The sequence below is a fragment of the Pipra filicauda genome, unplaced genomic scaffold (genome assembly GCF_003945595.2).
Source record: "Pipra filicauda isolate LSUMZ 115617 unplaced genomic scaffold, ASM394559v2 scaffold126_size2276778_pilon, whole genome shotgun sequence".
Taxonomy (NCBI): Eukaryota; Metazoa; Chordata; class Aves; order Passeriformes; family Pipridae; genus Pipra; species Pipra filicauda.
This window is the reverse complement of record NW_024103729.1, coordinates 2,147,035-2,169,345: the sequence shown is the minus strand read 5'-3', so window position 1 is coordinate 2,169,345 and position 22,311 is coordinate 2,147,035. Positions and strand designations below refer to the sequence as shown.

The 22,311-nt window shown below is 39.1% G+C and overlaps 1 protein-coding gene across 7 annotated transcripts in view; it reads right to left on the bottom strand.

Moving 5' to 3' along the window:
• The window catches only part of TRIP12 (thyroid hormone receptor interactor 12), an 80,433-nt gene that overhangs the window by 57,343 nt on the left and 779 nt on the right, over nt 1–22,311 (bottom strand). The window contains exon 2 of one of the 7 annotated variants that reach the window (XM_039389863.1): nt 16,525–16,677. The exons of 5 other annotated variants lie outside the window; for them this stretch is intronic. The gene's annotated coding sequence lies outside the window, so the exon portion shown is untranslated. Of the gene's footprint in view, nt 1–15,624; nt 15,643–16,524; nt 16,678–22,311 lie in introns of those variants that run through there. One more of the 7 variants, XM_039389857.1, reaches the window with a different exon arrangement.

The window sequence follows — 22,311 nt, the reverse complement described above, 5'->3', positions numbered from 1 at the left end:
ACTGTACATCAGACCTCCACGCTTGACAAACTTGGTGATTTCAGAATTTTTAAGTTCAAGCCCTCTTCTAGCATAAAGTTATCTGCAAACAAACCACTTTAGTTAGTCTTATAACTCCATATTCTTAGCTGTAATGATGCCAAAGCACTGGCCCACAGATGCTCTCATCATAAGCAGACTCTTTAGAATGAGGATGAATTCCAAAAGCCCAAGCATTTCAAATAAACCCACAACAGATCTTCTGAAGCCATGTAACAGCACAGGTATCCAATGCTTTTTATCCTGCATAGTGTTCTTGGGTTGTAGCAAACACTATCTGATTACTATTTACAGTCCCCTTTGTCGCTGTACAGGAAAGCAACTAGAATTAATTTCTGTAGACTTGACACAGCTATTGCAAACACTACAGCTAATGTACAGCCAACATACTGCTTGGAGAATTATACAGGAACACAAGACAAAAATTACCTGCTAATTTGTCAGGAAGCCTTTACCTTTATCCTAGTGGAAAAGCCAACAGGAAATGAGTAACACTCTTCCATGTTTTTGAAGCAAACAGAGGAAACAGACGACTACACAACAAGCCTGTATGAGCTTTTACTTATCACCCTAATCACTCCCTGTAGGATATTGGGAACTATAATGTAGCTACCATGACACAGGCTACAGAGAAGAAAAGAGTTAACTGAAGAATTCCAGTAGGCTCTGGGCCCACTAACAGAGTAACAAGGCAAACCAGTAACAATACCTGTAAAAAATGAACTGAACTCTCTCACAAGGGCCTCCTAATCTACCTGCAGGAGCTCTAAAACCTATTTGTTTGGGGTTTTTGTTTGTTTGGGTTTTTAAGTTCTGTGGAAGAATCTTGGTAATGCAAGAATTCTTTCAGGCTCTTGCACTCCAATTTCCAGAATATTTCAGGATATGCCTAGCACCTCTGCCTAGAATGCTCCATTATAATATCTGTTATCTGTTTGGGGTTGAGCTCAGTACACTGGTCAGCACATCTGCTTTTTCATACCTTGGCCCAAAAAAACCTGTGCTTTATTTAATGCTGCTGCAGCAGCAGTCCAGTGCCTCAAAACTGCAAAGACTTACTGCCCTGAGGTCAGTATTAGGCAAAAGAAGGGGGGAGAAGGACAAGACAGGAGGATGTTTATATGCCTTGTAAGTTCAGAACATTTTCTTCCAGCAAGTTGCACATCTTGCCAGCCAGAACTCAGAGTTTGGCGTACATATCAGAAAATATTACGTCTAAGACTTCGGATTTGTATTCATTTACTTCAGTGTAGACAACATTAATTTACTTGATCAGCTGTTTCTGTGGTAAATCTAGTCACTTAAGATATAGAAACACCATTCTAAATATACAAACATACAACACATTCAAGAGTTGAGACTTTAATTGCAACTAAACTGAAGGACTTAATGCCCACGGTTTAGTAACCGCTGAATTGTTTTAGATCTACGTTACTTCATTTTCGACTGATCTCACAGCTGCACCTCATTTTTGCTCACTGCTCACAAGATTCCCTTATTTACCTGCCGACATACACACCTATTTTCTTGCCTTACAAGCAAGCACTTGCAAGTACTCATTCAATTACTTCTACTACTTCACCAGCGGACTTAAATTGACTTCTTAGTCCGGAGAGTTGCTTTAAACTCAGTCTTATGCAGCTGATTTTGACACAATATTCTTCCTTGCTATACTCTCCAAATTCAGTAGTCATCCACTCTGCTCAATTCTTTTTCCAGTGAGGTCCTCACCTTGAAACGTAAATTTCATGTCAAAGCTCCATGCAGGCAGAAGCTCGTATTTTCAATTTAGCAGCCTCTCATCCCTTCTAGTTGTAGAAGTAGCTTGTGGAAGAATTTAGGGAGTAGGTAAAATAACATACTGAAAACTTCCTAGAAAATTTTTCTGTAACATTTCCTGAATTCTCATCATGCCTCCCTTCTTCCAGACAGCAATTTTCTATACACAACCAGGGGAAAACTATACTCTTCCATGAGCTGTAAGGTACACTAAGATGCATGCATTTCATCTGCATTCATGCAAATCCTGGGTTACTCAGCAGCAGAAAAGCACTGAGCCTTAAGGAACAACAAACTTTTCTTCTTCCAACACAGGAAGACTAAGCTACCATTTATTTTCTTATCTGCTTCCATTTCTACCTTCCCCCCATCAATAGCCATAAGCTGCCTACATGATTCAAAGATGCTAGAGCACACTATGGTTCACTGGCTGCACTGCATCTTATGATGTAAAACTCACGTGGTGACTTGTATCAGATTAACTTCTTTTGATACAGAAACCACACAAAATCATACTGAATCATATATTAGGCTGGACTGTATTGCTTTTGTGTTCTCCTTCCCCAGTGCTAAAATAAAACTGAGAAAACTACACACACAAATGCATGCACAAACACTAGAGCAAATCCAGTACATACAGAAAAATCTTCAGGACAAACGAGACTGTACAGCCTCCTAATACTGTGACATTACCTCACTGCTAAGAAGATGGACAAGTAGGTATCAAGGAAGTTTCTTCTGACTGTGAAGAAACTATTTCTACACCTCCTCAGGCACAGAATTTCTACAGATTTAAAGAACTGTATCACTTTTGTCACTTCTCTCTGAAGACATTAATAAGGGATCGATGGGAAGACAAGTGGAGCTTAACCGCATACAGAGGCAAACTCTCTTCAGACCAGATGCCTTTTTGATGTAGGGTCCAACTGAAGTACAACAGTTAAAGTCACAATGATTAAAAACACCTTGGCTGGAAAGGATCTCTTGAGATCATGTGGTCCAACCACCTGCTGAAAGTAGAACCTCAGATCACATTAGAGATCTCTCATTCTGAGAAGTGACAACTGCCAACCCCGATGACAGAACACACACCCAGCTCCGAAAGCACTCCTGCCCCTTCAGGTCCTCAACAGCACAATCCAGTAACCTGGACTAGGATGAGGAAGTAAGGAAAATGGGCACATAAGCTACAAATTTCAAAGGAGTCCAGTCTCTGGAGATACTATAGATTAAGGACTAGCTCACATGTCCTTTTTTACACTGAGTAAGTATGACAACACATATGCTGTTAATGCAGAGATTTTTCCAAATTGCCAACAAAAAAGAAAAAAGTTGCAGCACAATATTCTTCCTAGATTAATTTACAGTGGAAAAGTTCTTTTTAATTCAGCTACTCTACAATCATTCTTGTGGAAGCATTTCTTAACCATTTCAAAAATACCCCACATACTAAAGAAAGGAACAGATACTGCACAAAACTTCTCAAATACCAGGAGGCCATAAATACACTCAAGCTACAGATTCAAAAGGGAAAAAAAAAAAAATCAGTAAAGAAACTGGAGTTACCCTCTGTTCCACTGACTTTACAACAAACAGCCATCAGAAGACTGTGGCAGCCTCTGGGCCCTGCTGCATTAGGAAGTCACCTTGCCCTTATCCAGTCTATCAAGAGCTTAGATCTTGCCCAGCCTTCCAGCCAAGAGAGTGGAAATGCCAAAGGTCACCTTCATAGAATCAGCAAAACAGGTGGCTTCAAACCTGAAAGGATGTAAGCACCAGGTTTAAAGTCTCCAAACTGTATCTATGTTTATATGTCTGTAATGGCATATAGACAAAGATTGGGAAGAGAAAGCTTGGCATGAAAGAGAAAGGGGAAGAGCCAAAAATATCTTCATTTGTGATCTCACGGTTGGAACGAGGGGGAACTATACTGCTAACTGAAAGTTCAAATATTCATTACCTGAAACTGCAGATTTACAAGTTCCCACAGGAGATAAGAACACTGAAAACACCTCTGAAACGATGCAAACACTATTTGCTAGAGGAATGGCCAGGTTGTTAGGACTGTGTGATCAACAGGTCATACATGCCATAATCCCAAGCCAGAAAAGCAGCATCCTTACCTACTGACTTCTCTCTGGGAAAAGGACTGGAAGATACCTGTGCAAAAGACACCATGGTTTGAGAACGCAGTCTGAGGAAGTCAGAGGTCAAGTATTGTTTAAGGAAAGATCTAAATACATGCTATCACATGCTCCAGGTGTTGATAAAAACAGTTTTGTGACAGTGATTATGAGTTTTAGAAGATGAACGGTCTCCTCTGCTTCAAGCAGGTCAGTTGAATTTGAAGTCTGAGACTGCAGAGACCTTTCATGGGACCCGGCATGGAAAAGCAAACTGGAGATGTCTTCAGTGACCCAGAAGAAGTTTAAAACCCTGTTCCATGAAGATTACCAAGAACTGACACTCATCATTCCTTTAGCAACACAACAGTGGATTGGCCTAAATGCCACAGCCAGAACCTCAGTGAGTCCTTCTGGACTGTGGAAAAGTCAAACTGAAATAGCAAATGGGGCACTACTCAAAATTAGGGAGCAGCACAGGTGCCACTGGCAGTCAAGTACAACCAACTTGTCAGCTCAAAAACCAAGAGAAGCCTATGGATTGTCTAGAGAGGAGGGGAAAAAAAAAAAAAAAAAAGAAGCACCTGCAAGAGTTAAGACAGCAGAACATTCCCAGTTATCTGGATAGCTTAAAGGAACAAAAAAACCTGCTCATGTTCTACTCTGGATATGGTTGCACAGGATACACAGGCAGGCTCAGGTGTCTCAGGTCTGATTGTAAAACTGGTGTTCCCAGTTCATGGTACACAGGAATCCACAGCTTCATTTCATCACTGAAGAAAAAAAAATCACCATATTCATGCACTGGGAAATTGGACCAGGAGTAAATCTTAACTGAGTTCTTGCAAGCTGGCTAAGGGGGCGACCTAACACTAAGATAGTGAAAGCCTTTATCTCCTATAGTCGTTTCTTCTGGAAGACCAGAAGGTACTGCAGTTTGAGGAGAAAAAGCAAAGGAGTTGCATGGAACAAATATAATGCTCTCTTGAGGGCATCCCTCTTCAGTTCTGCCACCTCATTGCTTTGTTTCTCTTATGTTCATCAAGTACATAAATACTACAATTTGTGTCACTCTTTGGACTGCACTTTGGTTCACAAAACACCACAAGTGTCATTCAGATCTTTGATCCTCATCCAAATGAGAAGTTAGGAAAAATAGAAAGCATTTCATTTTTTCTCTTGCTTCTCTATAGTTTTGCACTGTGTATTAAAAGCGTTGTCAACAGCAACTATTCCTCTTGGGTTTGAGTATATCAGTAATGGAGTCAATTAAAAAAATAATCTCTTAGAACATTTATTCATGACTTTTTTCAAAGAATTTGCCCTTGTAAAAAAATTCAAATAATTAAGTTGTTCTTCTCCAAATAAGCCACGTTTGTTACCCTTCCATGTCACCATTTGTAACATGTCCAAACTAATTCACTGTAAGTTTTCCCCCAGTGTATGGTTTGACTTGAATTCATTAATGAAGGAAGATTCAAAATGCTCTCTCAGTGGCAGAGGGCCAGGACTCAACACTTCAGGAAAATATTTTCACGTTTACAACACCTGTAGTTTCTCAACCTGAATTCAGTGTTCTATTTCATGTTAGTTTTTTAGTCAGCTACACATTAAGTTCTGTTGCATAATTCAGTCAACTCTGCAGCAGTTAATTTTTTTTCTATGCACAAATATAAAGATCATCAAAAGCATAAGAACCCAGAAACTTCTGAATCAATCCATATTCAGTAAAAGACCAGTCTGATCAGGATAGCTGCAAGTCAACCAGAGACAGCTCAGCTTCAGCAGCAGCCCAGAGGTATCCAAGCCATGTCAGTAACACAAATGATTGTCACAACACATGGAGAACACACAAACACAGCAAATGTTCCCTGCAAAATAATGAACCAGGCTTCATCTCTTTGTTGACAGGTCTTTTTCGTTTTAGCACAACAATGGGAAAGGAAGGAAAAGTGAGGAACAAATGCACATTCTAAGTTTGTTCTGCTGTACACTTGTGTCACAGAGCGAAATTTCTCTGCCAAATCAGATTCTACATCAAGAGCTTGACTTCACCTCTACAGGAACTTTAAAACTACTGTTACTAACAAGCTGCGAGACAGCAACATTTACACTATGAGAGCCTCAGTATGCAATTCTGCTACCTGGTGCTCAAACAGGTGTGGTTCCAGCTTGTTAGCAGCAATGGAAATACCAGTTCTTTTCCTTTTTAAAATTAAACAAAAGCCTATCTCTCCAATGAAAAAGAATATATTTTCCAGCAGCCAAATTCTGACCAAAACTCTGCTGTTTGTACCCAGAGTGAATTGATGTGAATTCATTTCTTGCAGACTCTCAATAAAAACCATCACAATAAATAAAAGTAAAATCTTATCTGACCTTCACTTTCAGCTTATCCATCCTCCTTGTTTAGTAGAAGCCAGAAGTCAGTATCTGTATGGTGCCTTAACCTTTCACTAACATTATAAAAAACCCACACTGCCTGGCAAGAATGAAGGAGAAGATTCTCTTCAGAAGACAGGAATGAATTTGAATGAGGAGCTTTTACCTTCTGTGAGACGTGAATTAAAGCACAGAATCCTTCATGAAGAACAGATTAGTGACACTGCCAGAGGAGAAGAAAACTACAAGGCAGGTGGTCAAGCTAAGACCAAGTAAACAGCTGCAGCAAAGTTGGGACAGGGGGCATTTATTACCAGTGGAAGAAAAAAAAAAAATCAGCTGAATGATTAGTGCAAATTTCAGTTTAGAAGCTTGGTTTCATTAGTGTCATGTAAGTAAACCAAGAAGTACCCAAAATCATCACTGACTTCCAATCTGCCCTGCCCAGTACTTAATACCCAGCTGCCTTCGAGCTGCATAGCTCTATTTACTTCAACATTATGAGCCTGAATGCAGAACCTCCTGCTAAAACACCAAACCTCTTCTGTATTCTAATGCCATAGACCAGATGGTGCCTTATTTGCAGTTTGCCATTCACCTGCATCTGGCACACACAGCCCTTAAGCAAAACCAAGTGCAATAGCACAAGACAAATACTGATATGGTACAAAGCCATGTCCTACCTGCAGAGCCTGTTAGACAATACAAGCCCCAAGCTGCAGCATGGCAGGTTGCCTGAGCCCTGCCAAGTTCCTAATCAACTTTTGCCAAGCTGTCTTAAATTACAGAGAGACCTAGTGAGCTCAGTGGCTAGTAAAACATAGTTTGGTCACCCACGGTCTAAATTAACACAAGATGATCTCTGCAATCTTCTAGACAACTAGAAGGAGGGAGTCAAACAAAACAAAATGCAAAACTTTAATTAGCCCCTAAACTGAAGGAATTCAGGGACCAGATCTCACAGAAATTAGTGCTGGAAGAAGAAACAAAAAACAGTTGACTTGTACATGCAGATTAGAGAAGTGCACCACAGATAAAGCCAAGATTACAGGTCTAAGAGCATTATGTAGATCTACCTTGAAAACAAGGTAAAGAGGGAGGAGACTGGGTCTTCATTTTGATCATATCCAGCTTCAGCTTTAAACTAGTCTACACATAGAAATATCAAAAGTTGAGAAGCCTGTTCGCTCACACTAGCATGTCTTAAGGAGAAACACTTTAAAAATAAAAACAATTTCAAAAAAATAATTTATGTTTCCAAGGGCAGGTGGAAGGGTGAGTACTCATCTGTTCTCTGCTCACCTAGAACATGTCTCAGGTTTTTCCATCTTCAAAATATAATTTAGACAAGTTTTAGACAAATCAGGAGGCTTTCCGGAGTTTTCCTTCGGTTTTTTTACTCACTGACACTTAGCACTGACTCAGGCTGAGGTCTCCTGAGGCCTCCTTTCCTGCACTGTCTTAAGCAGGTTTTGCCATCCTGCCAAACAAAGACTTCTATCCAAATGCTACACAAAACAAGTCATAGGCCCAATGCATACCGAGATTCCTACGCCACATGATACAATCTGGAAAATGGTGTAATTGGAGTTGTTGAGGAAGAAACCCAATTAAAACAGGTTAAGTTTCCGGCTTCCTCAGCACTGGATCTGCATATGGATCTTTAGCTCTCACAAAAATACTGCAACAACAAACAAAGGGATTGAAACACATTTATGTTTTCTAAACCTGGCAGTGCTCAAAGCAGTGGCATCTTGGAATTATGTGCCACTGCTTTTCCTCCACCAAAAAAAAGGTTTGCATTTACATTACACCTTACAGTGATGTAATTGAGAGCAAGCTCCAATACACATACCAAATCACTGACCCAGGCACAATTAAAGACATTTACCTTGTATGAAATCATGAACTGAACTACCTATCAAACAGCTGTATAGAGAAACAGAAGTTCTGTGTAAAGCCAAACAAAAGGAAGGCACATCCCAAGAAACACCTGTTAAATGCTAAGGATTAAGCTGTCTTTAAGCTGATCCTATCATTGACAGGATCATGACTTTACAGTGCTCAGAGCTATTCTTTCATGTTAACTACACAGAACAACATACAATATTAGTTTCCACAACTGTATTTTAGGGAGGTTCAAGCTTTCACAGTCATGGGAAAAGCTGTCAAAAGGCAGAGCTTTATAAAAGAATTAAACAACTTTATGGCACACTTTATCAACAAGTGTCTACTCCACTCCACACATACACACCTTTCCAGCACTCAATAAATAAAACAAGTTTGTGGGAACAAGGCACTGCACATGGAAATTACAGAGTATGGGAAAGGCAAATGAGTATCTCAAGAACCTGAATACAGAAGGTTAAGATGCTGAACTTATATTAGAGCTCTTTCAAGTGCTTTCTAGCAGGATGCCAGACTTAGTCTTAATTTCAAGCTAGACAAGAACTCACCATCACTGAATCTTGATACAGACAAAAAAAGTCTGCTACAAATTCCTCACTTCCTTCACATAAGTGCAAGTACCACCAGGCTGTTTTTCTGCTTTACCTCAGCAATGATTTTTGCCTCATCTTTCCCAGGCTGCCCACACACTTTCCTTGCACAAGCAACAAAGGTAACTACGCCCATATGCTACAGTTCACTAGATTAACAAGACACTAATGAGGTATTTTTCCTAGGGTCATAGCACGGCCAGGTTTGTAAAAGCCTGAATTCCTTGTGAACAGTCCCATCACCCAAGAGATGCTGCCTAAATCTCTTCAATGTCTTTTGTTATCTTCAGCTAAACTGCTGCTCTGATGTACTGTAAGGATTCACAGAGTGATACAGAATACACATGAGAAGAACACAGTTTCTCCATAGCTCCAACATATTTGGAATAAGCAGAGCTGTAAGCTTTCTGTAGCTTGAGCAAAATGATTATTTAAGAACTAGATATTACAATAGCTGATTTGATAAGCCTTTGCTCTTGCAATTTGCTGTGACCCAATCAGAATACTCAAGAGTTGTCTCCAATACAGGTGACCTTTCATCCTACACTAATGTTTAACTATGCCTTACAAGTAAACCTACAACCTATCGCCCCCAAACAACACACCAATTCTGGCCTTGTCTGGGATTGAAAGAGAATATGGCAAGAAAGAGAGGAAAGGAAGACAGTGTTTCTCCCAAGTACATCAATGATAGAACACGCTGGAGCAAAGCCATGCATCCACCTTGCTACACTCCTAAAAGACATTTTTGCAAACATGAAAATAATCCCATACTGTTAATATGACACCAAATTGGAAGCAAAGTTCACTTAACGCCTATGCAAGATTTCTTGTCTTTCTGGTTTATTTTTGTGGGTTGTTTTTTTTTCCTTTAAAAAATATCCACAAGACACTCCAGAACTACTCCACATCATACTCTTTACTATTTATTATAAGCCATTTAATAAAATGCACTAGTAAGGAAGACAAACAAAAGGATATCTAACTGGAGAGGGCACCTTCATCACAGTGCAAGGCAGAATAATTCTCTTTACAGCATTTGAGTAAAAAACACACAGAGAATGGAAAGACTTCAAGGAAAGACAAAAGAAAGAATATGAAGTAGACAGGCTCATAGAGGGGAAAATAGCTGTAGGCCCAGAAGTGAGCAGTTTCTTCCTTCCTGCCCCTCAGCACAGTATGTTATCATAGCAAATATAAAATGTAGGTATTTCATAAAGGCTGCAGCCTCTCTTAGTCCTATATCTGCTTTGTTAATTAAAGATATTCCGCTAGGAACATGCACATCCCCATCCAACACATGATTAATGCACAAAGAAATGTTCTACTAATACCAGTATCTTTACTACCTCTAATTCCCCATGTCAAGTCTTGAAATATCTTTTCTCACATAAACTATTTCCTAGCACCTCCAGCTCCCAACAGCAACTAAAGTTGCCAAATTAATTGCACTAACTTTGGCTCTTTTTTCTAAGCTTTTCAAATTTTATTTGTATGGTTAATTTGTATTTAAAGGTTCTCCTGGCAGAACAATTTTGGGACACAGATACTGTGTACTGCAATCTGAAAACAGCCTGATCTGTGCAACACAGACTTCTTCCACAGAACTGAAAGCTGATGAGAACACTGCTCACCAAACTTGCAGTTACCTACTAAGAAATATTTTCAACTATTTTCTATTAAATGCCTATTTTAACAAGTTAGAAAGTGGAGGGCATAAAGCATCTAACATTGAATTTCAAATCAGCAGTCTGGTGTTGTTTTTTTCATATATCAAGGACAGCATATGCCATAGGCATATTACTAGCATGGCAATATTTATTACATTAAACAGCTGCATGATAACAGCCTGGAAGTTTCAGGCATACTTTTTTAATTTTTAAGAAAAACACCTCAAATGTTGTACTGCAATCTGTGCTTTATAATGAATTTTTTTTTAATAAAATGACAGCATAAACATTTTTATATATTCAAGTATGACAGACATTCTGAGCCAAACACACCTGTATTTTTTTTAACTCCTAAGCTTAGTAGTGATTACACTTCCTTATAATTTTCATTCAAGGTTTAACTTACTACTGAAGTTACAGTAGAGACAAAGGAGAGAAAACAAGCAGGCCAGACTTGAAGGCATTAGAGCTCTCAGTCTGCACTATGCAGTTTCTCAGTTGAGTTCCACTGTATCTTCCAAAGAGTACCAGGTACTGACGGAAGCCAAAAATCCCAACTACACTTCCTGGGAGACATCCTAGTGAGTGTGGTCATCCAGATAAATTAGGAAGTTAGTTCCTCTAATCCAAACCTACGTGAAAGTCCTGTGTACTAAGCAGAAGGCAGTCTCTAACTATTACATATATTTATCCAAATAAATATCCAAACATGTCATCATTTCAAACCCCTTCCCTTACACAAATAGCTCAGAGGGTACAGGGACAGAGTACAATCATTAGTGTCATTCCTATGCCTGTGCAGACCATCTTCATGTTAAAAATCAGCACGTGAAACTTAAGGATTTGGTCAAATATACAGACTGCATCTGTACAAGTTGATACAGACAATTTAAAACCTGCTACTTTGATCTATCACAAGTTGTCACAAGTAAAACTTTTCAAATTCTGCTGAAGCAACCTGAAATCACAGCAGCTTCTCCTCCCTGTCCCACCACAAACGCTGCTCCAGTCTATGCAAGCACAAAGAACAAAGCAGCTTAGATGATAGCCATCACAAATTTGTATTTTCGAGTTCTTCCGCCTCAAAGCTGAGCCACCAACCCTCCCAACAATGCAGCAAACACACACCAAGAGCAGATCCAACTCTAGTTTGTTGTAATAACCTAGAATACTATTAAGTAGTAACAAACTATCTTGATTTTGGACATATCTAAGTTAAACTCAGATGTTTAAATCACTATATTCTACAATAGGTTAAGTTTCTGCTTCTGGCTGCCACAGGTCTGGGCTTGCACCAGTCACTTCCTGCTGTTGATACTGACAACAGAGAGCCCAAACCCCTCCGAAGGAGCTTTTCAACAAGTCAGGTAACACACAGAAAGCAAAGATAGGGACTTACAAGCCCCAACTCAGCAATGTCTCACACGAGCTATGTGAGAATCAGAAGAAATACAGCAATTTGCATCTCCTCTACTTGTCACACCCAGTGATCTCCCAGCAGCATTCGTGAGTCCATGGGCACAAAGCTCTGGATCCTTGAATTCCCTGCCTCAGTTGTTCAAGGCTTAGGCATGGCAGGTTAACATGTTTAGAATGCCCTCCCTTAAGGGACACGAACAGAGATCCCCATGGGAGCAACTAACTTTCATGGTACAGCTATAATATTTATGACAATGGAGCCTGAGTCAGTGGTATGAAAACTTACACATACTTTTGCACCTTAATTTTTCTCCTCCTGTTAGCCTTCAGCTGGCATTTTAAGTTCTCCAATCTAAAGTGACACAAAAACACAATAAGGAAGAATTATCCCTTCACTTTAAAAAACAAATAAAAACAAATCACTACTGAAAAAGACATCCCCTTAGTGTTGACAGGATTTCCAGGAGTATTTCTCTCCTTTCCTAAGAAAGAAAGCCTGTTTTTTTTCAGGTACTTTTCACAGGATAGCCTTCCTTCCCTATGTCAGTAACGCCACACAATGGTATTTGTTTCCTCTCTGAAGGTATGTAGATAGACACTGCCACTGAAGCAGAGTTGAGCAGAGTACAAGCACTCTTTGATGAGGACCACAGCTTCCACCCCACCAGTTTCAAAGTGTGTTACAGCAAACACACTGCAGCAAGAATAGTTTTGGCTAAAGTACAGTTATGTCTGAACAATGGAAGGACTTAAAATATTCACAGCTACTCAATGTTCAAAGGCTCAACATTGAGAAAAACAGCTGAAAATGAGTGTCTCTGTAAGCCATGGGTGCTTAAACATTTGTAACACTTGAAGGCAGGCAGTAATGTTTAACTTTAATGATATTAAATCTTGAAATCCTAGTTCAGTAATAACATCAGTAGTCTCCAGAAGCAAAAGATTTTTTTTTTGACAGCAGAACTCAGAACACTTGCTACTATTTCCAGGCTCACAGAAGAGAGGTCATTCATTATTTTATTTCGGTTTTGTTAAACCCAAAACTATTTAAACAACCAACTGCTGTTAAGTAACATCCAAATAGAACGCATTATTTATGAGTTTAACAGAAAGTATTTGTAATGATGGAAGACTATTACACATAGAAGGAAACTATGAAATAAGATGAAATCTTTATTATTGTTACAGCCTTGCTTATTTCCACTTAACTCCCCAGGTGATATGATTATCTAAACAGATCTGTTCCCTCAGAATTACCCTTTTCTTCCAAACTAGCAAAACTTTCAAGTTCCCTTTCCTCTCCTCTGTCCCATGTAAGCATGCATCAAAAATTTGGAACAGTAATTATTCTCATGAGACACTACCAATGCTATGAAGTAATAATACCAATCAATATGGAGATGCTGTGCTTCAGAACTGAACCCAAAAAGTGTTGCTATAAGCCAAGCCCATGTCAGTTGACAAAAGCATTAGTGACTACATGTTCCAGTTCCTCCCAGAGTGGTACTGGAGGGGAATGGAAGAGGTGAAGTGTGGAAGAGGCACCAAGGCTTAGGTATATACACCATTACAGAGTAACCAAGAATTCTCAGTGCTTTTGCAAAAAAAGTGGTTATCTGGAGTACTCTATCCCATCCCAGCTGGCCTTGGTCAAGAGACATGAATTCCAACCAAAAAACAGAAGAGTGCTCTTAGAGGAGTTAACTAATAAAGCCTGTATTATTTAGCCTGGCAACAAGGTTATAAATGCTTTTTTTAAGTGCCAAGGGTAAAACAACAACAGAAGAAAATAACTTAGAAAGAGAGGAGTGTATTGATACAGTTAGCAGGCAAAGAGTTATGAGAAACCTTCGGGCTGGAAATTAGATGACCCTAAATTTTGAGAAATGACATGCTGAAAGAATATCCCAGGAGGAAAGAAGAATTAAAAAAGCAAGTATGAAAACAACCAATGCATGCACTTAAATCTAACTCTCAGCCATCTAAAAAGCAGCTAAGTGATAGATCAACAACATTAGCATTAGATCATTTTGACATTACAAGATCTCTTATTAAGCTCCTGGAGAGTCTTCATTGTCCTTACAGACAACTGACAAATAACAAGTTCTGTTGTTCTTCAAGGCAGAGAGATGTTGCTCAGGACTGAGACATTTGGGCAGAAAAAATCTCTTTAAAGGCTCAGTTCCTAGAAAAAGTTTGTTCCCCCACTTTGATCTTTTTGCTAAGGAAGTAACTGGAACACCATTCTTGTCATCACAACACCCATTCTTTCTCAGAAGGTGTAAGAAGTCAGAGAAGACTGCAAAGAAGCAAACCTATATTATCTGCAATCTACAAAGTTTTTCTTGTCCTTCTTGTCCCATGGGACCTACCACTGAAACTCTGCTATGACTGAGGAAAGAAAACTTGTTCCCACACCTTCTCCTGGGAAGGAGAAGGGGAGGCAGAAGACAGCCCTCCACAAAGCAATTTATTGCAATAAGCAGCAAGTTCTAGGATTTAAAAATAAAAAACCACAAACCATATACCAGACTTTTGGACAGGGTTAGTCTGTGCAGAGGTTGTTTATCCAGCTTGATCCTTCAATTGCTGTGTCACTCTGTGCCCATATGGTCAGGTTTGATATCTGCCACATGGGGGGGGGGGGCAGGGGGGAGGAATATGCCAGAGTTAATATATTCTGGAAACCAAACCAACTCCTCGATTTGCTGCACAGAGCTCCATGTAGAACCAGCAGACAAAAACACAGGAATGCTATCAAAGTGCACCAGAGAAATTCTGTAACTGAGTTACTAACGTTCAAGACAATTGATATTTCAGAATGGGTTACAGAACAGAGCAAGTCAAAATATTATTTGAACTCTGCTATTAGATCAATTAGTAATATCACCTGCTCTCTGGTTTTGATTTGCCATCATACTGATCTGACTTTCCAAATAGGATGACATCATTCTGGTGAAGGAAAACAATACTGCAAATCTGAAAGTCTAAGGAAGAAATTATTTCTTAGTTGAAAGGGAACAGCTCTTTGATTAAAACACACTACTCAATTTTGTGATGCAGAGTAATCTACTTGGTTTACTTCTGATTAAGTTTTTAACATGCTCCAACACCACTAAAATACAAATAAAATTAATTGCATTAATAGTACAGGTGAGATCTAATAGGGTTTCCAGTAATTTCAAGTGGATTTCAATTTCAACTGCAACAACAAAACAGATCCCACAAACAAGCAACAATCAGACTGCTGAGAACAGGCTGAGGGAGTCGACAAAGCGTTTTTGTGACACTACAGGTGTTACAAGCAGGAATCATAGTTAGCATTTAAGTATGAGATCTCAATCTGAAAGAACCTCACATTTCACTCGAATAAAATACATAAAGCAAAGAGTTTTAAAAACTAGATAATACAACTACATTGTTTATCCACTGACCTGTTACTAATAGGAATCTGCTTTATTTAAGTTACAAGAATAGTTTTAACAGCTTTTGGCTAACTCTGTGACAGATGAAAAAGCCTGAAGCACCCAGGGAGTATACTTTATTCCAAGCAACCTCTGGAAGCCATAAAGTACAGCAACAAGTGTGTCCACTGCATTGTATTTTGGAAGTGACACATTGAGATTACTTTGCCTGTCACTTCAGTGGAGTCTCACAGGTGACTTTACTTTTAAGTGTACTCTCAAAAATTAACATCACTACATCTCTATTTACCCCAAGTTTCTAAATATACAGTTCTCAGGTTCTAGCTCACTTCAGTTCTTCTGCATACAGCACAGTAAAGTTGGAATCTTCAGTGCCCACTCTGTTCCAACTCCAGTTCTCTTTAGACAGCATGTAGAGAACTCCTAAGCTATTAAAAAAAAAAACATGACCACAGTGCTTGAGTATTTCAACATTAATAGAAGGCATATAAGTGGTACCATTCCTTCACATACTAAATTTCACAAAATTCATCTTTCCTCTTCAGTTACTCTGAAGAGAGCTCAGTTTCCACTCACTCCATGAAGCATTTAAATATGCAGACTGAGGTGTGCAACAGCATTTCTCTTTAAACGCTTCTTCCAAATCCAAAAAGTGCTGATGAAAGTTCTGAGGGGGTTGTCAAGAGTCCAGGATAAAACACTGCTATGCTCAGTTGCAAGTCTACAAATATGCAGCAGAACTGTATCAACTAAAAGCTGCCATACAAGAAATTTGAAGAACGCATATTCGTTATCTTATTTTTGGCAAAGAAATATATTTGTTCTTCTGCCAGGCTTCTTGTAACTCAGAAAGGGAATGAAACTAACTTCTTTTATCCACAATCTTATGATATAATGTAGTTCTTAATTTTTATTAGTAGTATTTTATAGTAGAAAGTTATCTGCTATATACAACAGGCAGGATACTACCACAATAAGACATGGCAGCACACACTGTCATTACATAAATATGAAAAATATTGTGGAATAGACTGCAGAAGATCTCTAAAGCACAACTTTTAACACCAGGAATCCTGGCTTAAAGTTTGCCAAACTTATGCAGCTTCCATCACTTCCATTAAATGAGATTCAGCTGAAATTGTGTTTTTTCCAGTTATTTAATTTAAAGATCTGAAACCTACCTACCTACCTAGGCATGGAGCTTCTTCTCAGGTGCTGTTCACTCAGGCTTATTCATATAGTTCCACTATGCCTGCATGTCCTTGTCCAAGTGAGCGATTTCCTGCCTTCCCCTCACCCCAATACAGTGGATGAGTCCATCAAGCCATCACGACTGAAACAACTGCAAAGCTCAAAACAAGTGAAGTTTTAAGGAGAGGTTACAGTTCCCAGTCAGTAACTTGATTACTAACGAAGTATATCCTCAAAATAAAGAGGAAGAAAACTCTCACTCTCTAAGGAAGGCAGAATTCCAATTTAATATTCAGCATACAGCCAGTTAATATGCACCTTCAGTTACTTTCTTCATTAGTTCTCTTTAAATGCACAGCCACATCTCACCTGTGATCAGAAGATTCAGTTACCTTGCACACACTTTCCAGGACAGGACATTCTCTATACTGAATAAGCTAATTACATAAGGGATTTGACACATCTTAACACATAAGGGATTTAACCACATCTTACAATATCACCCTGTCCAAAAACACACATCTACCACAGATTCCACAAAGGAGTATGATGTAAAGACAGCTTCTCCTCACTAACTTCAGGAGTTAAAGTATGCAACTAATAATTATACCAGTATCAAGGACATTTAATTTGAGTCCCTTGAGAGGTGGGAGGGATGCAGTTGTGTGCTTTTTCTTTTCTTTAGGACTGGGGGAAGGCAGGCAAGGGGGATGTTGAAGTCCACTAACACTAGTGTTACCATGCATTGTTTCCATCTTTCCTGTTTTGGTGCCTCAACTCATTTATGTTGCTCCTGCTCCTACAAAAAAACCCATGCTTTCAACTCAGAAGATACTACATAAGAGTGTATTTTTTATTGCCATGTTTATTTACCTGTACTTCTACTTTTACATCTCAGCAGTCTTGGACTAGAGTAGAGGTACAGAAGAGACTTCAAGTACATAAGACAAACCATAACAAGCTCAAAGTAAGGCAAGTAAGACAGAAGTCAGACGTGGAGAAAGATGAGGGAAAACAAAACAGCATACTTGCTTTCTAAAACAAAGATAGCTTAAGACTAGATCTTGGGGCACAAGTTTGTCACAGACTTATTTTTCCTAATAGTTTTACCTTTAAGAGCTACTCCTGAAAAATCAAAGTAAAAAATTACAGTTACTGTTCTGCACTAATAACAATTGATATCAGCCATGCTTCAAACAGCCAGCCACAAATCTAAAGGAGGTGCACATTGCTGGTATTGAGTCTAATGCCTATCTCAGGACTAGACAGCCTTCTGAAAGTTTAACACCTTTGTTCTCAAAAAACATATGTACACCAAAAAATAACAGGTTTGTATTCTTTCACTTCCATCTTTACAAAAGTCTAGCAAATATTTGCCCTTCTTTACAATAAGTGTATGTATTTGGATGTCACGCACTGGAACAAAAGTTGTCCGTAACAAGTTGCTCTGACATAAAATATACCCTGCCTTTCAGGTCTTAAAACACCCTTCTGGTTCAACAAGTACCAGGGACCTCAGCTTCCATTTTGAAACACCAAATTGCTCCCTACAACTCAAGGTTCACATTCCAGAGGATGACTCAGACCCTTTCATACCTTTTATGAAGGTCAGATCTTTGCAGTTCAGTACGTGCACTTCACTGTGGACACTATCAAAGCAAACCATTCAGAAAACACTGAGAAAATGGGATTTCCCCCTGCTCCATGAGCCAGCACTGTATTACCACACAACTGCAGAATCCTTCCAGTTTCTTCTCCACACATACCTTTGTAGGTTTGTTGGGATTCTCCCTTTCTCACTCAAGAAAATGGAGCTCTTTTTATCAGTTGTGATCAATGACAAACTTTATTCAAGGGTAGATAAAGTTAAACGGGAGAAGGGCCGAGTAACTTTCAAAGTCCTTTCCAAACTGGTTTACTACATGAATCTTGACAAGAGAAGCTTTTCTGGAGCAAATGAGGGCAACTATGGCTTGAACACCATTGTTCATGCATGACAACTGCATCTTCAATATAAAGTCCAGTATTAGATCACCATGATTAATTCTTTTATTATACACCTAACTCTTCCATTTTTCCTACATAAAAGCCTTCACTCCCAGAGTTGTCTCTCTACTGCTCTTACATGGCAGTTTCCTGCCATATTTGCACTGAGCACACTCATGAGTCAAGTAAGACTGGCAACAGTCAGTACATTGCAAGAGGAGCCTTATTATAGACAGTGAGAGCAAACAGATTGGTTCTGAGTGCTCCAACCTCGGCTGCCAGACAGAACTGGAGGAGAATATGACTGCATATTTACACAGTCAGATTCTACCAACTTGATGGCAGGATTAGGAGGACAATTGCTCCTCAAAACTAAACTCTGAAAAAAAGCAGCCATTGCTGGTATCTGAAAGCAGGCAGTGGAGAAGCCAGTTGACTTAGCCCTGCCTGTCACACAGACTGTACACTTGACATGTAGTTAGAATGTCTTTATTTATGGAAGACTGATTAACTTTAAAGCATGAATTCAGCATTTTGTTAAAAAAAAAAGACATCCTGAAACAAGCAGCTACATACAAGCATTTTTGTCATTACTGATCACCAGTGTGAAGTCTGAAAATAGTTTTGCTCCTCGAAAGGCACTTCATTTCATGTAAATTGGAAAAAAAAAATGCATCAGGAGGAAAAAAAAAGAGTTAATGTGGCTTTGTTTTGCTGTTATCAACCACATACCCCAAGTTAAAAGTGAGTTATGAAAACACTTGGGAAGAGGTTGCTTCATATACTGCCATAAATCTGTTATGATACTATATATAGATTAAAATATTATGAGCAAATTCAAAGTAAGTATTACTTCTTCAGAAAAATAAACCTACTGACCCAAAAGTAATCTGCTACTCTTAAAAAAAAAAAAAAAAAAAGCCCAAACAACACGATGTACTCCTATCTTCAGAGTCAGTAACGAATGGGGCAGTGACAGCTTGATGAAGAGTGTCAGAGCCCACAAAGTGCTTTACAGGGAGGGTTACTAATTTGACAGGTGATGAACAGGACACTGCTCATCAGGCCAACGGGAGATGGGTTATGTTTTTGACAATGCAGTAGTACACCGTGGTGTACAACTTGGGGATTTGATTATACCTTGTCACAATAATTTAGCTTCAGTGTGACAAAAGACAGACTCATGATCAGAAGTGTTCTACATGCTGCTTACTAATTAGCTTGTTAGAAAATATAGCATGGCCTATAAATATAAGATTAACACAGATAGTTCTGAGATTCACTTACGCTGCAAATTAAGTACAAACATGTAGTTTAGTCAAACAGTAACTTTCCTACTTATGCTTCAGCTTCATTACTCAGAAACAAAAGGAACTTAGGTTATGTTTCTGGACTGTCGTGGAGTAAATACCTGTACTTATCAATGGTGAAGGACCCCCACAAAAACTCATCATGTCTCCATTCATGGCATTAAAACCAAATACATTGTTTTTACTACACTTCTTCAGGAGAAATAGTGTCCTTGTTGCCTGTAGGCTGCAGGCCTCAAATTTACGAATGATGTTATAAGTACAAGTTCTCATTACAATTTTTTTTTCTGTAATATTTACATTCCAGTTTTGAAAACAAACAGTTAAAACCCAATATAAAAAAAGAAAATTTAAAAAAATTGTGCGTGATTCCTGATTGGGAATGACAGTTCTGATTATTCATTTACTGGGAAGATGCAGGTTGATTCCCTAATGGTCACTCTGGCCTGATGAACTTTTGCAAGACATCAAAAGACTCCATTTTCATAAGCTTTATTCAACAGGTCAGCCCTCCTACTAAAGTAGATCTGCTATATTAATAAGTAGTAATGTCACACTGTGGGTGACCTACAGTTTTTCTACTAACAGATAAGAAATGTTTATGTTACTACCTATGGAACCATCTGGAGACTGAAGACTTAAAAGTTGTTAATTCAAGTTTACTACTCACATTTTTTTGCGGAAATATCCTAGGAATGGGGAAAAAAAAAATCTGATTACCTATATTTCTAACACAATAGAATACACCAAACAATAAAAAACTAAAAATACCTTTCCATTTAAGACCAAAATCAGTATATATGCAGAACTGGGCCATTCACAATCAGCTACATTTTACAAATATAGAAACTATTACCAGTTAAAAACATATATTTCTGGAAACTTGAAGTATTATTTACAGAATTTACTCATCAGAACACTTTTTAAACTTAAACATAATATTGACATCAGCTGCAAAAACTGGAATACTAATATTTTCATAAATACATTCAATTCCTATCAGTATTTATTAAACAGGCTACCAAACAATAGAAAGCTATACAGTTATTTTTCAAGCACTGCTTTCATGTCCATTATGCACATTTTTATATATGTATGTAAAATAAAATGTTCAAAAACTTTTAGTTTAATGAAAAACTTAATAAATCACAGCAATTGCAGAAATCAAATAAAAAAAAAAAAAAAAGAAAAAACCAACGCTGTACAATTAGAACTCTAGTCTTAGGAGTGGGAGAGAAGAGAAAGAACTGGAAAGAAAAGACTATACAAGAGATAACCAGAAGTAATCACAGCAACGTTTGTTAGCTTTTAAACTTTTACAAAAGTACATCCACAGTGACAGCATCCCTAAGAAAATCCTGTAAAATTAATTTAAGTGTTCAGAATTCCTCTTCTTCCTCATTATCATAGATGTAATTCAAATTTATCAGGTGGCAACTACTTAACTCCTCTTTCTGACAACCTTTAAAGCACCAGGAAGCTCAATATTCATAATACACACAATACATTAACTGTGAAAGTCACCCTGTTTGAGCAAAGTTTTGCGTTACGCTGTTAGAAGCTCTGTATCAATATTATTTCTGCTGAACAAGGCAGGAAATAAAAAAAAAAAAAAACTGAACAGTCTTTTGGGGGGAAAAAAAAAGTATTCCAAATAAAAATTATTATTGGATTGCTACACATAATAAAAACACTCCCAAAACAAACTGCACACTCTCTAAAAACGTTCTTAAGTTGCACGCCAGACTTACAGAATAAATTTAGGCCAGTACCAAGCACTCATTTCTTCCCCGTGTGTAAATGCGACACAATCAGGCCTCACATGCAGGCCTCTCTCCCCAACACAGGCAGGACCTTTGTTCGATACGTCGATGTTTTTCCCTCAAAGCCCTTGACATAACTTTCCATTCTTTCCCCTATTATTTTCCGGTTGCCCGTCTAGACTTCGGGACTGCCGAGCCGTGCGAACCCCCGGCCGCCGGAGAGCCCGTGCACTCGGAAAGGGGAAGGGGGAACAATAAAAAAGTTGGACACAGGAAGACGGGCCTGCAGGTCTGTCGAGAGCCCTGGCCTCGGATCCTCTCCCAGCCCCGGATCCCGGGGGCACCGCCGGGACCCCCCCCGCCACCAGCACCCCACAACCTGGCCCCCTGCCCAGCCCCCCGGGAAAGGGGAAGGAGGAAGAGCCAGGCAGGAAAGGCAGAACCCAGCGTTTGATCAGCCTCCAAGTACGACGCATTATGCAAGCAAACGCCAAGGACCAGGCAACTTGCTTCTCGACTGAAAACAAGAAAAACATCGCCTAAAACATTTGGCTGCGAAAATAACCCCCCTCGTGGGCAGCCAGCCCTGGGGCTCCGACCCCACGGGCGCCTCTGTTCTCTGCCCACCTTCTTCCTCCCCCCCCAAAAACCTTGTGAAATATGGACGTCGGCCGATTATTTGGCATTTTTATCGAGCCGGGCAGGGACGAAAGAAAGAGGAATTGC